Genomic DNA, 18589 nt, shown 5'->3' on the forward strand with positions numbered 1-18589 from the left:
TATTAAGGATTTCTGCCTCCTCCCCGCAACCGCCTCCCATTTCCCTCCCCCTCCCCCGATCAAGTCACCCTCCCTAATCTGCTCGAAGAGCAATCCTCATAAATATTAACCTTCATCAGGCGATGAAAGGAGACAGAGACAGAGGAGCACGGGACAGAAATCTCAAGGTCCAAATCAGGAGCAGAAGGAGACGGAGCGCGAGCAAGGAACTCAGGACCGCGAGGGGTGCACCCACACACTGAGACAATGGGGATGTTCTATCGGGAACTCACCAAGGCCAGCTGGACTGGGTCTGAAAAAGCATGGGATAAATCCGGACTGGCTGAATATAGAGGACAATGAGGAATACTGAGAACTCAAGAACAATCGCAGAGGGTTTTTGATCCTACTGCACGTACTGGCTTTGGGGGAGCCTAGGCAGTTTGGATGCTCACCTTAGGAGACCTGGATAGAGGTGGGCAGTCCTTGGGCTTCCCACAGGTCAGGGAACCCTGATTGCTCTTCGAGGTTTTGTCATTTTGACACAGGTTATTGTGAGGGAAGAGGAAACTACATTGAGAAAATGCCATTATACTTCCTGTAGGCAGGTATATAGGACATTTTCTTGATGTAGTGTTGATACATGAGGACCCAGTCTTATAAGATCTGTGTGAGACTGAGCTAGAGTTTTTGGGTGTTATAAAAATAAACAAATCTATGAAAGTCATGGGGAGTAAGAGAGTATGCAGGATTCTGCCATGGTTTCTATTTCAGCTGCTAATTCCAAGTTCCTGATTTGTGCTCCCTCCCTGATTGCCTTTGATGATGTACAGTCATGTGGAAAAGTCAGAGAAATAAACCATTTCTTTCCAAAGTAGATTTTGGTCATGGTCCTGTATAAAATCTATAGAAAAGTAACTAATAAATTAATGTAAGAAGATCCTGATTCAAGCAAAACAAACTGCACACATAGATACTATACATTTTCATTAATTTGTAAAAAATATATAAATAAGCATATTACAACATCAATCTCAGGGACCATCTCAGAAGAGGGAGTGAAAAGACTGTAAGAACCAGAAGACAAGGAAATATGCTCTTCTAGGAGACTAGATTGTTCCTCCCAGAAACGACAGGGAAATGTCATGTATACTACACCAACAGTATGGGTACCTATAGAAGACATGAACATGAATAATGGCAATAAAAAGCTAACATGGTAGGTCTAATCTCACAGGTCCATAATCCTAGACAATGAACTATAGATAGCTAAGAAATGCTGAGAGCAAAAGCATTAGCCCTAAAATCCTGCGTATAAGTAATATAAAACGGACTAAACAGGTTGCCCTCATATGTTTAAGCATATTAATTTATGTTTTTAAAAAGTGGCCATGAGCTTGAGATTCTTCCCAAACTCCCAAGTAAGTTATTGGCTTCACAGGAGTTGATGAGGGAAGAAAAGGGAAAGGAGAAATAGTATAACTCTATTGTAATTTTCACGATTTTTATAAACTACAAGATGAAAAGCTGTTGCCATTCATCGATTTGTTTGCACTTCTGTTTAAAACTAAATATTTTATATGCAGAATTCTATAATTTTATTCAGAGGAACAATAGATGTCTTCCTAAAAAGAACTCAGCTTTTACAAGGTAATATATTCTTCAAAACCAAGATTATTGTTGTGCCTTTATAACATATTTTCATTTACATTTTTGTTTGTTTTGTATGCTTGTGTATATTTGTATATATATGTAAGGGTGTGACTGTGATGTGCTACCGTGCACCTATGGAGGGTAGAATAAAACTTACAGGAATAGATATTATGCTTCCATCATGTAGTTCTCTGGCGTTGAACTCAAGTCATAAAGTTCAGTTGTTAGGACCTTTATCAAATAAGGCCTCACTTTGCCTCCACATTTTACTTTTATTTCCTGATTTGTATGCTATTTATTTATTTAGTCTTAATATTACAGTATCTGTGATTGCTATGATCAAGACTTTGAGGATAGTTTTATTTGTATTGGTGAATATATTTATACTTCTTTATCTTCCAATATTGTACTACCATATAAAAGTGACTTTGCTGATCAAAAACGTAAAGGAAATATATATATACTTGGCTGTTTTGAAATCCCTTTTCTAGTTTTAAATTTAATTCTATGTGTTTAAAGCTATGTGTTGTAAGATTTGATAAATGGTGACATTATTTAATATTTTGAATTATTAAATTCAATTTTTCTATTTAGTGATCATAATAAAAAGCAATACAATGATACCTTTAATTGTTTTAATGTCAAACAGAAGCTCTAAATATTAATTTTAATTCATGAGTTAATTTTATGATATAATACCAATTCTATAATAAACCAAGATGAGAATGAAATTATAAATAGAGGTTGCAACTGTTGACAAATTATTCATTTTACATTTTCAATGGAAAAGGAATACCCTGGAACTATCTAATTTTCCAATGACAAAGCAGGATACTATCAAACCAAGAGTAGTTTTTGTGTAATGGTAGAAGCATCAAAGATCCTTCCTTAATTGTAATAATTTAGGATAAATTAGGGAGTCTTGCAGTGAGCAATAGTCTAATCACACACCACTAAGTGTTCTTAATCAATGTGCAGGACTACTTGCTGAGCAGGTCTCGGAAACTCAAGAGCTTTTAGTAAGACAAGGTCAGTGTAAAAGGCAAGGTTTTATTTTTCACTATCATTTTATTTCTGTATTTTTGGGTGAGTACTTCCTGTATGCTGCAATGTGTCGTGATTATCAATCCACAATATGCATCGTTGTAGTTTATTTTTGTTCTCATTTCTCTAATTCTCTCTAGAACACTTGTCAAAAATATAATTTTATTTGAAATTTGTGTGTAAATGAATGTAATTTGTTAACTTTATGATTTGATCTCATTTTTCTGTATACATGTGGCTGCCTGGCTTTTCTGTCAGCTTAGTTGTAGCCTTGCTGTTGAGTAGTACTGTTTGGAATATCCTTGATTCATATTCTGCTTGGTTTCATTGAACAGCAGGCATTTGATGCTGCTCCTCATTAGAGTTCAGCAAAGGGTCAAAGAAGGAAGCGTGAGAAGTGCAATTGTTATTGCAAATCCAGGTCAAACACAAGAAAATTACTTACAGAAAATGGTCCTCGCTTAGAGACAGCTTTTGTTAGAGTAAGTATTCCCAGAAATATATTTCTAGAAATGTATATGCCTATAAAATCACTTAAGTGAATAAAACAAGCAGAAAAAAACAAAAAAGCAACAACCACAAACATATCTTGCCCCCAAACAAATGCAACTTATCCATTTTCTGAGTTCTTTTGAGCTAATTCAATTCATTCGGAGACAATTTCACATATATTGCACATAATATATTGTGATTACTCTGACACCCATCCTCTGCTCTTATTTCCATTGCACCCAAAGACACAGATATGAGAAAGAATACTCTCTTTTACATATCTATATTACTCTTGTTTTCTTTTGTGACCCACTGAATTTAAAATAGGAAATGTACGTAACTGGGCTGTGGAGATATCTACTGGATCATAAAAGACTCTCTGGGAAACCATGAATTCAAGGCTGAAAATAATAACCCTTCCTAAGATTTCACAAATAGCCAAAAGTTCCTAATGAAGTCAAGAGTTGCATGAATCCCTATTTCATCCATTACTAACGCTTGATGGACCCTATCTTGCTCAGGCATATTGTAGTCAATGCAGTTGCTGTGAGTTTATGTTGGCAATAGCTGTCTTAACTAGAAATACTGATTTTTCACCTCTCTTTCACTGAGTTATTACATTCTTTCTGCCCCTTCTTCTGGAATGTTCCCTGAACCATAGGGGCAGTGGTATACATGTCCTTCTTATGGCTGAGCACATAACAGAAACAGTTTCCAAGTTTTGTGTTGCCCTTTAGGAATTAACTCAGGGCTTCACTAACACTAGGAAGCCCTCAACCACCTGAGCTGCATCTCACCTCTATAAATGGATTGTTGTGTTATGTGTACCTTGAAAAGATTATGGCATGTTGGCTAAACACATTTATAAACTCGAAAAACACTCTAAATAGGTAGTTACCAGATCTGAAAAGCAGAACAAAAAATTAAAACTACTTGAGGGCAAGTCTTACAAGAGCAGCAAGCTGTATACACTCAACATAAATGCAGAAGTCCTTGTTATGCTGTGTTTCATTGATATCCCTGTGAGGTCTGCCCTTTTCTGAAGGGAAATGGAGGGGGACTGGATCTGCAGAAGAAATGGGAGGAGTGCAGCGAGGAGAAATGGCATCATGATGTCATGCATGAGAGACATATAAAAAGAAAAGAAGAGAGAAATAAAGCGCACAAAGGAAGAGAGACTAGACAACTAGAGAGCTGAAAGACTACAAAGTCATACTGAAGTTGTGGTTTTAATGTTTCAAGTCAATTTATCACTCCCCCCCCAAAAAAAACGGTTCCTGAAGGTTTCCATTATAATAATATTTTATTTATGTTTTAATAATTAAAGCCTGCCTAGAGATCATAAGGGCAATGCTAAGCCAGTAGAGGTCAGACAGTGGTGGCACACAACTTTAGTCACAGGATTTGGGAGACAGAAGCAGATAGATCTCTGTGAGTTTATGATCAATGCTGAAACAAATCAAAGTAATGGTTGCTCACACCTTTAATTCAAATACTAGGTAGTCATATGCCTTTAATCCCATCATTGGAGGGAATATAAAATGGGAGGAGAGAGAGGCTTAGTCAGTTTAATCTGTTTAGTGTACAGTCACCCAACCTTGATACAGCCACCCAAACTTGATAGACTGACTTGGCTGCTTTGCTTTTCTGATTTTTTGGTTGAACCTCAATATCTGACTGTGGGTTTTTTATTACTTATGCTACCATGATTTGATATTTTTTCATGGAAAATAATTTCTTTGTGCAATAAATTGTGATTCTGGTTTCTTCCCTTGTGTCCTCCCAGATCATCCCTGTATATTTATTCTTCAATTACATGCCCCCTTATATTCTCTCTTTCAAAAAGAAACACACAAACAGAAAGAAAAAAATAAAAGAAGAAAAGTAAAAGAAAGAAAGAAGGAAATAAACAAATGAAGGAAGGAAGAAAGATGAAAGGGACAAAGGAAAGAAAACACGAAAGAAAAAGAAAGGAAGAAAGAAAAAGAATAATAAAAGAAAATGAGATAACCACATGTAAATACACACACCCATACACGCGATCCATTAAAAAAGCTAAAACCAGAGACTATATTTTATAACGAAAGGAGTAAGATATAAAATGTACAGACAAAGAAATAGGAGACCCAAAAATATCTCCCAAAGTACTAAATGAGCAATTCAATTTTATTTTGTGTTGGTCATCTAGGGCTGGGCATGGGGCCTGCCCATAAGTGAGACTGGTATACCCAGAAAGACTCAATTAAAAACGTTTATTTTTCCTCTCCTGAAAAGCTATCAATTAATGGCATATCATTTAGCAGTGGGGCTTTTGTCCAATAACTCTCTTACCATGGGGACCTGATCTGTCCAGGACAAATGCAGTTCCTGAGCCTGCTATCACAAAATCTGAGAACTCATGTGTATGTCAGTTCTACTGTATCTAGAATACAGTTTCCTTGGTGTCTTCTATTACCTTTGACTCCTATAATCTATCTACCTCCCCTTCTATTTCATAAGTTTTTAAAAAAGAAAAATTAAAAACACAGCATTTCTCATAGTTGATATAATTTCACTAATTATAAAATAACTAATATAATGAATCAACAAGAAAGTACTCTTAGAAATTTGAAAACAATTGCTATTTTCTGTCATCCACACAAGCACATAAAATTTTAATGATTGTTAATGTGATAAAACATAGGAATACTATTGATTTCTTCACTAATTGCAAATTAAACCCCTCTCAAAAATAATTGTTTTAGGTTGTTAATACTGACACAAACTACAGAGTGAAGATAATTAGAATTGTAATTCAACAAAATAGTATTTTTTCTACTAAAAACAAAACAGAAACTCTAGTGTACAAAGACTGTTTTTATTCTGTTAGATGATAGTAACAGATATTAAAATTTTTGAAGAAACATTGCTATCCCAGCTTGTAATTCAGTACAGTCTACTCAAACTCAGGTCTATATATGGTCTTTCTGAGGAAATTCAAGTTAAGGAGATTTTACTATAAACACTTTAGATTTCCATAAATACAACCAGGCAAAACAAAAAGCATCAAAAAGAGAATTAATTCTTCCAGTTGGAATCACAGTTATTGAGTAGCTGAGGTGGAGGAGGCTCACAAGACAAAAAGGTTGAAAGATATATAATAGATAGATGGATAGATAGATGATAGATGGATGGATAGATAGATAGATAGATAGATAGATAGATAGATAGATAGATAGATAGTTGGATGGATGGATGGATAGATAGATAGATAGATAGAGATATGGTATATGACAGAGAGATAGATTATAGACAGATTATAAACAAATTGATATAGATAAATACAGAGATGAGAAATATTTTCACAAAATTGTTAACATTGGCAATGGATGTATGTCTAGTTAGGTACAGAGATGAGAGGTAATTTCACATAATTTTTAAACATTGATAATGGCTGTATGTAAGTCCAATGTTCTTAGCTTTACTCTTATCTAAACTGAAAGATGTTAAAAAACTTCAAGAGAAAAAAATCAATGATTGAATTCTTTAATAAAGGAGACAATGCAAAACTTACCTTCTTATTCTTACATAGAACTCTTAATTTTCACAACCAAAATGTATCTAATTCATCAGTTTCTCAACCATATCAGATATATTTTGTCTGCTTATTTGCTATTTATTATTTATCTCATCTGTAGGCTACTTAAAGTGTTTCTTCACCTTCCAGACTGTGTTGGATCTATCTCAGATCACGTCTCCTCTTAATACTTAATGGTCATCATCCTTCACATGAGCGCGAAAGTCCATGTGTAAGAGAAATCATATAAAGAATCTTGAAGACCATTACACCTTCCCCATTATTTCTTTTCTGGCTAATTAAAATTGAGCAAATAAAAAGTTTTCAGAGAGTTACTTAAGATTTTCTCTGCAGACTTTATATGTGGAATGTAATTCATTAAACATGACCCAAATAGTCCACAGAAATAATCTATCTATATTATCAGGAAGCCAGCTTAGATGTGCATATTCCATAACAAAGGAATTCAAATTTATATTATCATAAAATTTCAAGGGTGATAATCTGTTAATTTCTCAAAGTACGTTAGTACCACTTATAAGGTAGAGGAAGGTGACATTCACATGTAAATTTGCCTCCACTCCAACTCTACACTAAGAAATGTTTAAAGTTTAAAATTCATAGTTTTACTACATTAAGTCTGTATTTCTAAGATACAGTTATGCTACATTTCTTAACATAAATAAGCTTTGATGTAGAGTTTGAATTCCTCTTTTTGATTGTGACATCTGTATAGATGACAGTACTTTTAATATCCATTCTGTAGAAGTTGAAACTTTTTGGGAATACATGATATTTTCATTTGTTTATGGTAGAAAGTTAAATATTGATTGAGAAAAGGTAGATAGAGAATCAGAACTTCCATTTGATATTTTTATCATATCACAAAAATTATTTAATATTATTCTAGACCTCCTAAACAGAAAAATTTGGAGTATAATTACCTATGATTTGCTTAATTTTATGATTAAAATAGTAAAATAATTATATTCATTTTTTAACAATTGGTATATGCATATAAAATGTACATATCCAGTCTTTGAATTGTAATGGTTAAAACTGACACAATTAACATTTAAATGAATCAAAGTGAAAAAATGTTCAGTAAACAACATATTTCTAATACTGTACATTGATCTGTTCATTGCTTAGTAACATGCTGTGAAAAATTGTCCTGCTAAACTGGGTATGATAAATTGGCCAGGGTGCTGATGCTGATGAAAAACAATAGATAACTCAGTAGTGTATCTATTGCAGAACGAGGGTGTTCAGTTGGTGAGGGGAAATAAATGAATTATAGCTCAATATATTTTCAAACTTAAATAAGTGTTTTGAAACTAAGCATTGACATATGTCTGGAGCAAAGATGACAACAAATGGTCCCTGAAAAAAGGTAAGGTATATAGAAGAAAGAAATTAAATCCATAGAGCTAAACTTACACACATACACACACACACACACACACACACACACACACACACACTATCAACTTAAAATGGATCAAAACATAGCATACCATTCAGTTCTGACACTTTGAAACAGGTAGAGGACAATATATTAAAAAGATTTAAGAAAATAGATATTGTTGACAAGTTTCTGCAATGGCTTTCACTAACTCAGGAAATAACCACAAGGATTGCTAATGCATTATTAAAAATGTAGAATCTTATGTGGGGGAAACCTTTACTTAAGCGAAGAGATAGCCTACAAGGCAGGAGGAAATATTTTATAACAGTGCACCAGACAGAGAGGCTATTTTTGGAGCTAATTTAAAAATATAATAATTAAACACACAAAATTCAAATATGAATGGAAAGCAAACAAGAAATCAAAGAACAATTATAAAATTGCACTCAATTATAAATATCAAAAGAGCTAATGAACTGTGATGTGGGGGTCCCCTCTGTATGCTGTGAATACCATTGATTAATAAAGGATCTTCTTTGGGCCTATTGCAGGGCAGAATAGAGAAAGGTGGGAATTCCAAGCAGATAGAGGAAGAGAGAGTAGGCAGAGTCAGGAGGACACATGTAGCCCCTGAAGATGGTAAAGCACTAGCCTCACCAATGATAGCCTTTGCTGGAGAGGTTGTGGAGAAAGGGGTACACTCACCCATTGCTGGTGGGAATGCAAACTTGTGCAACCACTCTGGAAATCAGTGTGGCGGTTTCTCAGGAAATTCGGGATCAACCTACCCCTGGATCCAGCAATACCACTCTTGGGAATATACCCAAGAGAGGCCCTATCATACAACAAACGTATATGCTCAACTATGTTCATAGCACCATTGTTTGTAATAGCCAGAACCTGGAAACAACCTAGATGCCCTTCAATGGAAGAATGGATGAAGAAATATGGAATATATACATATTAGAGTATTACTCAGCAGTAAAAAACAAGGACTTCTTGAATTTTGCATACAATTGGATGGAAATAGAAAACACTATCCTGAGTGAGGTAAGCCAGACCCAAAAAGAGGAACATGGGATGTACTCACTCATATTTGGTTTCTAGCTATAAATAAAGGACATTGAGCTTATAATTCGCTATCCTAGAGAAGCTAAATAAGAAGGTGAATCCAAAGAAAAACATATAGGCATCCTCCTGAATATTAACCTTCATCAGGCAATGAAAGGAGACAGAGACAGAGACCCACATTGGAGCACCGGACAGAAATCTCAAGGTCCAAATCAGGAGCAGAAGGAGAGAGAGCACGAGCAAGGAACTCAGGACCGCGAGGGGTACACCCACACACTGAGACAATGGGGATGTTCTATTGGGAACTCACCAAGGCCAGCTGGCCTGGGTCTGAAAAAGCATGGGGTAAAACCAGACTTGTTGAGCATAGCAGACAATGAGGACTACTGAGAACTCAAGAACAATGGCATTGGGTTTTTGATCCTACTGCACGTACTGGCTTTGGGGGAGCCTAGGCAGTTGGGATGCTCACCTTACTAGACCTGGATGGAGGTGGGAGGTCCTTGGACTTCCCACAGGTCAGGGATCCCTGATTGCTCTTCAAGCTGATGAGGGAGGGTGATGTGATCGGGGGAGGGGGAGGGAAATGGAAGGCGGTGTCAGGGAGGAGGCAGAAATCCTTAATAAATAAATAAATTTAAAAAAAAAAAAAGCACTAGCCTCGTGCCACAGTTTAAATCCAAACGCTGTCCCCTTGCAATACACTTTGTAAAACAACCAGAACACGTAAAATTTAATTTATAAGACATTTAAATAATTAAATAATAACTGGAAGGAAAATATAATTTAAAATGTTTAAATTTGGTATTATTTGGCGCATGGGATGATCTTCAGTGTGTGCTTCAACACAAATGTGTTTATAGAAGATTCAAGTTAGTAGTCCATATTTTATTCCATGAAACTGCAGGTTCATAATGAATTCCCAATTTTGACAATTGGCTCTCTTGAAGATTTGGTATTTTCATTCTATTCATATTGTCCTTATCTAATAATGTGTTTTACTTGAGGCCCTTAAAATTCTTCTCATGGTATACTCGTATTCTAAGTATCCTTCACTTTCCTGTGTCAGGGCTGCTTCTATCACATTGCCTCTGCTCCTCTTCAATGTGATAATAGCTGAAAAATTCTCCTCTTAGACTTCCAAATATGTGAAAACTTGACCAAGCAAATTAGACAAGAGAAAAATCTAGTCTCTTATTGTGCATAAAAATTCATATGGTTTCTGCAGTTATCATATCAAAGAACCATTTAAAATAGAGAATATTCACCTGTGAATAACTGTAGTAATCATTTGCACAAAATATCCAATTTTAGAGGCACTATTTCTTTAAAATGTAATAAAGACATGACAGAACTAGATAATCTAGGTCATTTCAGGTAGATTCAAGATAGCAACTCAGAATGGCGTTTATTTATATCACTTTTTGGAAACTTTATATAACACGTTTTAAAATGCAATGCCTTTTCTTTGAATACAGTGTTGTAGTAGTATGAATTCTATTATTCATGAACATTTCTGAAAGGACAAATTTAGAAATAGCACATTTCAACTCTTCAGTGTAGTCCTAAAATTAGCCTGCCACATTTTAGAAGCAGAGCAAAACCAAAGATAAATACAGTGTTGAAATCAAACAAAATTGTTAACAATGCCTGTAATGAAAGACAAAATTACACTCAGGGTTTTGGGGGGCTGGGAAGAGAAACACAGAAAAAGCTAAATTTGGAGGAGAAATAAATAACTAGATTATTGACCCAGTAAAACTGAACTCTAAATATATTTTTTTATTCACAATACAGAAATACACAGTTTAAAGGGATTGCAGCTCAATTGTCCCCTCTCAGAGAATCTCCACAGAAGAAAATGAAACTACTTGACTCCTTATCACAATCATTTGAAGACAAAATGATTAGCAAAGGTTAGATAGAAGTTACTCATGTCAGTGTGACATTACATGGATTGGAATATTGGTTTTATAAGCTTAACGTCACATTTTGGGTTTATTATTATTGCTGCTAGCAAGAATCTAGTATGTACTTTGTTTCTGTTACTGAGTTGGAATTTATGTAGTTCATTTCAATTAGTTCACCAATCAGTATTAGTATATTGCTCAGATTTAGCAAGTGGTACTCAAAGAAGAGGTTTATTAAACACATAATTGCAAGAAGTTTTATTCTGCATTCAAATCCTAAGAAAGTAGTAAAGTTGGAGTGGACTCAGACTGACTTTTAATTATTATGCATTCTTGATTCTATTTTAATATCTGTCAAAATGGACTTTAAACAAAAATTAATCAGATACTGGGGAAAGATAGTACTTACTCATCAAAGGAAAAATATATCACAGGATATTATAATTCTTAACATCTATGCCACAAACACAAGGGCACCCATGTACATAATAGAAACACTATCATAGCCTAAATCACTCACTGACATCTAGTGGGATCAGTCCATCTCTTCCACTAATACACAGGCCATTTAAACAAAAACAAAACAGAAAAATTCTGGAGCTAAGCTTATAAATCACATAGCATATTTGTACAGAACATTTCATTCAAACAAAGAAAATATGCCTTCTTCATATCACACCATAGATATTATTCCACAATTGACCGCATTCTTGCACATAAACGTCTCAATGGATTAAAAAACATGAAAATAAGACTCTGCGTCCTATCTGACTTCAAGATTAAAGTTGCATATTAGAAACAAGAGAATATTTACAAACACATGGAAACAGAATAGTTCTCTGTGGAATGAAAATTAGGTCAAGACAGAAATTGAGAAAGAAATTAAATGTTTTCTAAAATGGAGTGAAAAAGGAATACAAAACGCACTCAAACTTATGAGATTCAATAATGACTCTACTAGTTCAAAGACTTCTATTTCAAATGACTCATCAAGTTCAAAGCAATAGCCACCAAAAATAAAAGCTGAAGAGATGTCTTAATAGTAGCATAAAGTGCACCAGAAAGTTCTAGAATAAAGAATAAAAATATTACATCCAGGGGAGAAAAGTTTATTTCAAAGTAAGCAACAAACAATAACAAAAAAGTAAAAAGAATCAATAAAACACGTAGTTCGTTCTTTGTGAAAATCAGTAAGATTGACAATCAGTTAAAAATTAAGTAAAAATATCAAGAGATAATATACAAATTAACAAAATTAGAAACTACAATGGAACACAGGGATAGACACAAAGGAAAACAGATAATCATAAGGACATATTTTAAAAACCATAGTCCACCAAATTTTAAAATCTAAAAGAAATAAATATCTCAATAGGTATCACTTACTAAAGGTAAATCAAGATCAGAGAAACAAATTAAATAGACCTACATAACCCCTGGTGAAATATTAGCAGACACTAAGATTCTCCAAATCAAGAAAAGCCCAGTGCTACATGGATTTTCAATTCTACCAGATTTTCAAAGGATAATAAGTACCAATTCTATTTTTTCTGGAAATAGAAACAAAAAGAAATATTGCCCAATTTATATTCTAATTTAACAGATTTCCTAATATTCAAACCAAATAAGACATAACAAAGAATCAGAATTACTGAACAACTCCCTTATGAACATAGATCTTTTCAATAAAATATTTGCAAACAAATCCATAAATAGGTCTGAAAGATCATTCAGAATGATGAAGAAGGCTTTATTCCAGAGATACAAGGAAATGGTTTGACATATTTAAAGGAATAAATGCAATCCACAATATAAACAAACTGAAACATAAAAGCACATGATGAGCTCATTTAGTGCAGAAAATGCATTTGACAAAATTCAACATTCGTTCATGGTGGATGGGCTCTGACAGGACTCCAACAGTCCCACTCCCCAGGCTCCACTCTCGGGGTTATCTGCAGCAGTGAATGGAGATCTAGCGCCCAGGGCAGACAAACAATAGCTCAGGTTTGGGCTCAATGCACCTGGACCATAGCCTGCTCCTGCTCCCTTCCCTGGTGCTTGCCATTTTCTCTCCAAGCCTAACGGCACCTGGATTCTCCATTAGCTGTCTCCCTGGTCTAATGTTTAGTCCTTATATTTCTGTATTTCTGTTCCCTCTTATAATGTCTAGTCAGATGACACAGGTCTCTAAAACTGTCATATTTTTTTCTCTGTTAAAGTAATGTGGCCACAATATGTTTATATTAGTGTGTAACTGTGTTTTCATGATGTGGATTTTAGCTTTTTTGTACATGTGTGCTTCTAGATTACAGCGGATCTGGAAAAATACAATCAAGTGAATAACCACCATTTTAGAGTTCCCACATGTGCTAGTATTCTACTAGCATTGATAAACTGTATCTAAACTGGATAAATACACATCTAAATTTAGCTTAGATTCCCAGTTTAAAATACCTGGTAATGGTACCTGGTTCTCAAGTGCTTTTACAAATCTGAGATTATGGCATTTTAACAACAAGAGCTTCTAACACAGAGACATGCCAGCTTTTGCAGCACCCTTTGGTTCCTCCAAGAAGACAGAAGACTTCTGCTTCCAGGCATTGACTTTGGGCTTGGCATAGCCACCCACACAGAAAAAAAAAAAAAAAAAAAAAAAACTGGCCTTTTACCTCTCCAGGTTTTTGGATGCTTCACATGGGAATCCATCTACTCATCTAGCTAAGAAAAGTTGACTAACTCTTTCCCACACAAAATAAATCTTTGGGCCTCTTGTACTCAACAGCTAATGGAAAGCAATGCTTCTAAGACTGGTGTTCTCCAAGGACAAGAGGATTTGGGATTGCCACCATAGCAAAACGCTGTCTCATTTTTTGCTCATTTATTCCTCCCAGATTTGTCTAAAGGCATTTGACAACAACTCAAGTTACTGTTCTTTAACAGGCTTCATAGTCAGGATTAATAGGTTTCAATCTTCAGAGGTTCAGAGTTCCCAATTTCCTTTAATTTACTTTCAAAATGTTCATACCTAAAGCAATAGCCTTTTGCTACAAAATCTGTTCCAGTTCTCTTACAGGTTCCTGTAAAAGTTCTATTGCTACACCAGAATCAGGTCTGGTAAAAATCCAGGGTTCCCAATTCCTTTAATTATTTTACTGCTACACGAACCCCAGCCAGTTTTAAGCATATTTTACAGTTCACTCCTGGTGCCTAAGCCAAGACCAACCTACAAATCACTCCCAGAACAACGCTATAAACAACTATACCAGATCCTGGGACTTCACCATTGGTACCAGCTCTCCTAGATCAAGGACACCTGCCAACTATTCTGGATCAAGCACACCTGCCAACTAAAATCTGGTTTCATCTGCTATTGTGTCTCATCGCATAGCTAACCCCATTTCATAGGGCCAATAATGACAATATCTTTTCTCCTAGCCACCTGCCTTCTCATCTCCCTCAAAAAGCAGCTACCTGAGGACTACAGCAAACCGGATGCTGCCACAACCTCACCTTTCACTGAGTGTGACTGGGCCATCTTTCAGCTCTCCCCCTTTCCCCTCTCCCATGTCATCCCATGACCACAAGAAGTAGCAGACTTGAGTCTATGCCCCTTTTTCCAAGAAGAGCCTAAAATGTTGATCATAATTATCATCTCAACTTCCTTTTACCCCTATATCCAAAGAGACTGAAATGTGATGTTAAATTGGGAGCATTGCCTAAGCCCCTGACATTCTTCCCATCCCCCTGGCCTGGGAGTTACATTGGTCTGGAGTCCAAATCCCAGCATGCCAGGTCCTGACCCCTCCCACAGGGTATTTAAGTTGGTGCCCAGAGGAGGAACAAGTGATCCCAGATTTTGTATATGCTCCCTGGTTTTCTGTTTCCCCTGCCACACTCTCAGCCACCTGAGAGTGCTGTATTTATTAAAACATGGGCATTTTAATTTGGTTTGATTTGGCCTGACTGGATTTTTTACACTGATGAAGAAGATTTTTCTCAACACTACTCACATAATTTGAGAAGTGTTATAGGGAGCTGCAGTGGGCCGCTTTCCACCCCCCAGCTCCTGGCTCCCAGTTAGCTTTACCCGGAATAATTACACGGAAACTGTATTCTTTTAAACACTGCCTGGCCCATTAGTTCCAGCCTCTTTTTGGCTAATTCTCACATCTCAATTAGCCCATTTCTAATAATCTGTGTAACACCACAAGGTGGCTTACCAGGAAAGATCTTAACCTGCGTCTGTCTGGAGTGAGAGAATCATGGCGACTCACTGACTCGACTTGTTTCTCCCAGCATCCTGTTCTGTCTACTCTGCCTGCCTAATTTTCTGTCCTATTAAAGGGCCAAGGCAGTCTCTTTATTTAACCAATGAAATTAACACAAAACAGAAGACTCTCCCCCACTAGAGAAGACTTTAAATAATTTAATATCTCATTCATACCCATATACTAAGTAAGTAAAATGTTAAAATCTTTGACACCCATTCCCAAATAACTGAAGACTAGAAAAAATATAATTAGGTACTGTTTAGAGAATAGTTTTTCACAAAGATAGGCTTAATCAGCAACATTAGTAGATTAGGGAAATGAACTATTTTTAAAAATGAAGATAACTTGAATTAAAAAGCATTTTCAATAAAATGTAGATGATAGACAAGTGAAAAGTAAATGAAATTCTCAGATTAACATGTTATACCTGTAAAAACATATTGGAAGATGACATAAAATTAAATCTCTAAAATGTAGTGTATAAAGAAAAAATAAATTGGAAACATAATTTATTATTATATAGGTAGAAGGATGATAGATAGATAGATAGATGATAGATAGATAGATAGACAAATAAATATAATGATGAGTACATCAATATACAGATGGTCAGACAGATCAGTTAGAATGATAAAACTGACATTTGAGGTATATATATAGACATTTTTTTTCTAGATTCTGTAAAACAGAAAATACATGGGAAGATCTAGTAAAAATGTATATGGCTGAACTACTTGCCTATAGGTAAGAATTCTGCAATGGTTTCAGAGACACTAGGCAAAAGAAGGACACCTTTGCCAGCTGGTGGTGACACATGCCTTTAATCCCAGCACTCGGTAGGCAGAGGCAGGTGGATCTCTGTGAGTTCGGGGCCAGCCTGGTCTACAAGAACTAGTTCCAGGACAGGAACCACAAAGCTACGGAGAAACCCTGTCTCGAAAATCCAAAAAAGAAAAAAAAAAAAAAAAGGAGGACACGTCCTCCCATTAAGATGCCTGGAAAGTGTAGTTATACTATGATAGTTTTGTTTTTTTCTTTTTTTCCCCATCCTTTAAGGGCACAGTACAAAAGCACACATTGGCTTAGTACTTATAAATGGCTGGCCTCTCTCATGTCTTAGCAATAAAGGACTATATCATCATTGTTTAATAAAGTAATTAAAATCATCCATTTTTCTGGATACAAATTCCATTACAGTGGGTAAAATTCTAGTGTAAAAATACTCTCAGAATACAATGAGTATTAATTTGGTTCACTACTACCTACTTCCCTACTACAGAGAGAGAGAGAGAGAGAGAGAGAGAGAGAGAGAGAGAGAGAGAGAGAGAGAGCAATTCCTACTTTATTCTTGCTAGAAACAAAAGATTGAATTCTGAGAAAGGCTGGGAATCCTGCCAGCAGAGTTACCCTGAAATCATTCATTGACTCTACAGGCTTACAGTGAAAAGAAAGCATAAACAAAGAAAACAAATAAACAAGCAAATAAAAAAAATAAAACATGAAAACTTGTATACCACAAAGTCATGATGATTCTTTGTATAAGATGTTTATTAAAACGTGGCTACATGGGAGAAAAGAAAGTGGGTTGGAGTCTTCTCTAAACTAGCATGTAGTTCTCCACAATGTCAAGGTTTAGGAAACAAAGAACTTCCAGGAACAAAGATCTGAAAATAAAGCAAAGCTGCACTGAGAGTCACAAGGAAGGTTCTAAATGACCATGATGATTGCAAATTGTTGGCTTCCTTTCAACCTAGAATCGCTAACAGCTAAGCTCTTCAATGTCACACTTGCTTCTTTTGAATGACACCAAATCCCACAAAGATCTTAGCATTTCACAAAATTAAATTGATCATCCTTGACATGTGAGACCAATTTGTTTTTCATGCCATTTGCAAGCTTTGAAGTTGAATGGGGCCAAAAGCTAGATAGTTAATCCTGGATCTCTGAAAAGCAGGAATGAATTTACCTTAGTCAATTTTGGCTAAAACATCAGCCAAACTTGATTTGGAAACCATGCAGAAAATCACTTATAAAAGGGAGACATGTGAGTCAAGCTAAGCCCAGGCAATGTTGTGATCAGACAGCCACCAAATCAGGCCCTATTTACAAGTAGCAATAAAAACATGAAATGTGCACTAAAACAGAAGAGAATACTGTCTCTTTTTGAGAATAATTTATGTGCCTTAACAAAAGGAGAATATTTTTCTTGACATTCCAGTTTTCTACCATACAACTTTATATTTAATATAACTACTGTCTTTATAAGCTATACAGAATAAGAAAGTTTCCTTCTTGTTTGTTCCTCATACCATTTGTTCCTGAAACACATTTCATATGAGATCATTTATATGAGCTATTTTCTATAATCCATGTAGTTGGCATTATCAGAGACGAACAGATATAGTAGTCACATGGGTTCTCTAGAATGATTGAAGCATTTCATCTTCACTAGGATTAATACTGCCACTAAAATTGGACCTGTTAGGTAGGAACAACTAATATATTTCATGCTATCATTTATATATGAAGTATGCCCCATAAAGGTTCTTGTGTTGAGGATTTGTTACCCAGTGACAGGTGACTTTCATAATATGTCACTATGACACCTTTAGGAATATCTTGCCACGGACTGGAGACATGGCTCAGAGGTTAAGAGCATTGCCCGCTCTTCCAAAGGTCCTGAGTTCAATTCCCAGCAACCACATGGTGGCTCACAACCATCTGTAATGGGGTCTGGTGCTCTCTTCTGGTCTGCAGGCATAGACACAGACAGAATATTGTATACATAATAAATAAATAAATAAATATTTTAAAAAATATATAAAAAAGGAATATCTTGCCACACTGGTCAATGTTATTGTTCATAGGTGCCAGAAATAGATAGGACTATTGATTGTTTCTTTCACATAGAAGTTTGTAAATTACTTTCTAGTATTATGAAAGGTAGACCACAGAAAGGTGGCTTCAGGTTAGAACTCTAGTCTTCCAAATATTGCATCCATAGTATGTCTTGTCTCAGTTACAGGATGTAGACAATCAATCTCTGTGAGCCAACCAAGGCCAACAGTAACAGCTGACACTGATTTGGGGTCATTTAAATTCCTTTTCCTCCTATACAAATGGATAGGATCCCAGAATCTGAAGTTTTGTCATATAGCCTATGGCTCTGGTGAGTACTGCTTGTAATGATAATGATAACAGC

The sequence above is a fragment of the Microtus pennsylvanicus genome, chromosome 15 (genome assembly GCF_037038515.1).
Source record: "Microtus pennsylvanicus isolate mMicPen1 chromosome 15, mMicPen1.hap1, whole genome shotgun sequence".
Taxonomy (NCBI): Eukaryota; Metazoa; Chordata; class Mammalia; order Rodentia; family Cricetidae; genus Microtus; species Microtus pennsylvanicus.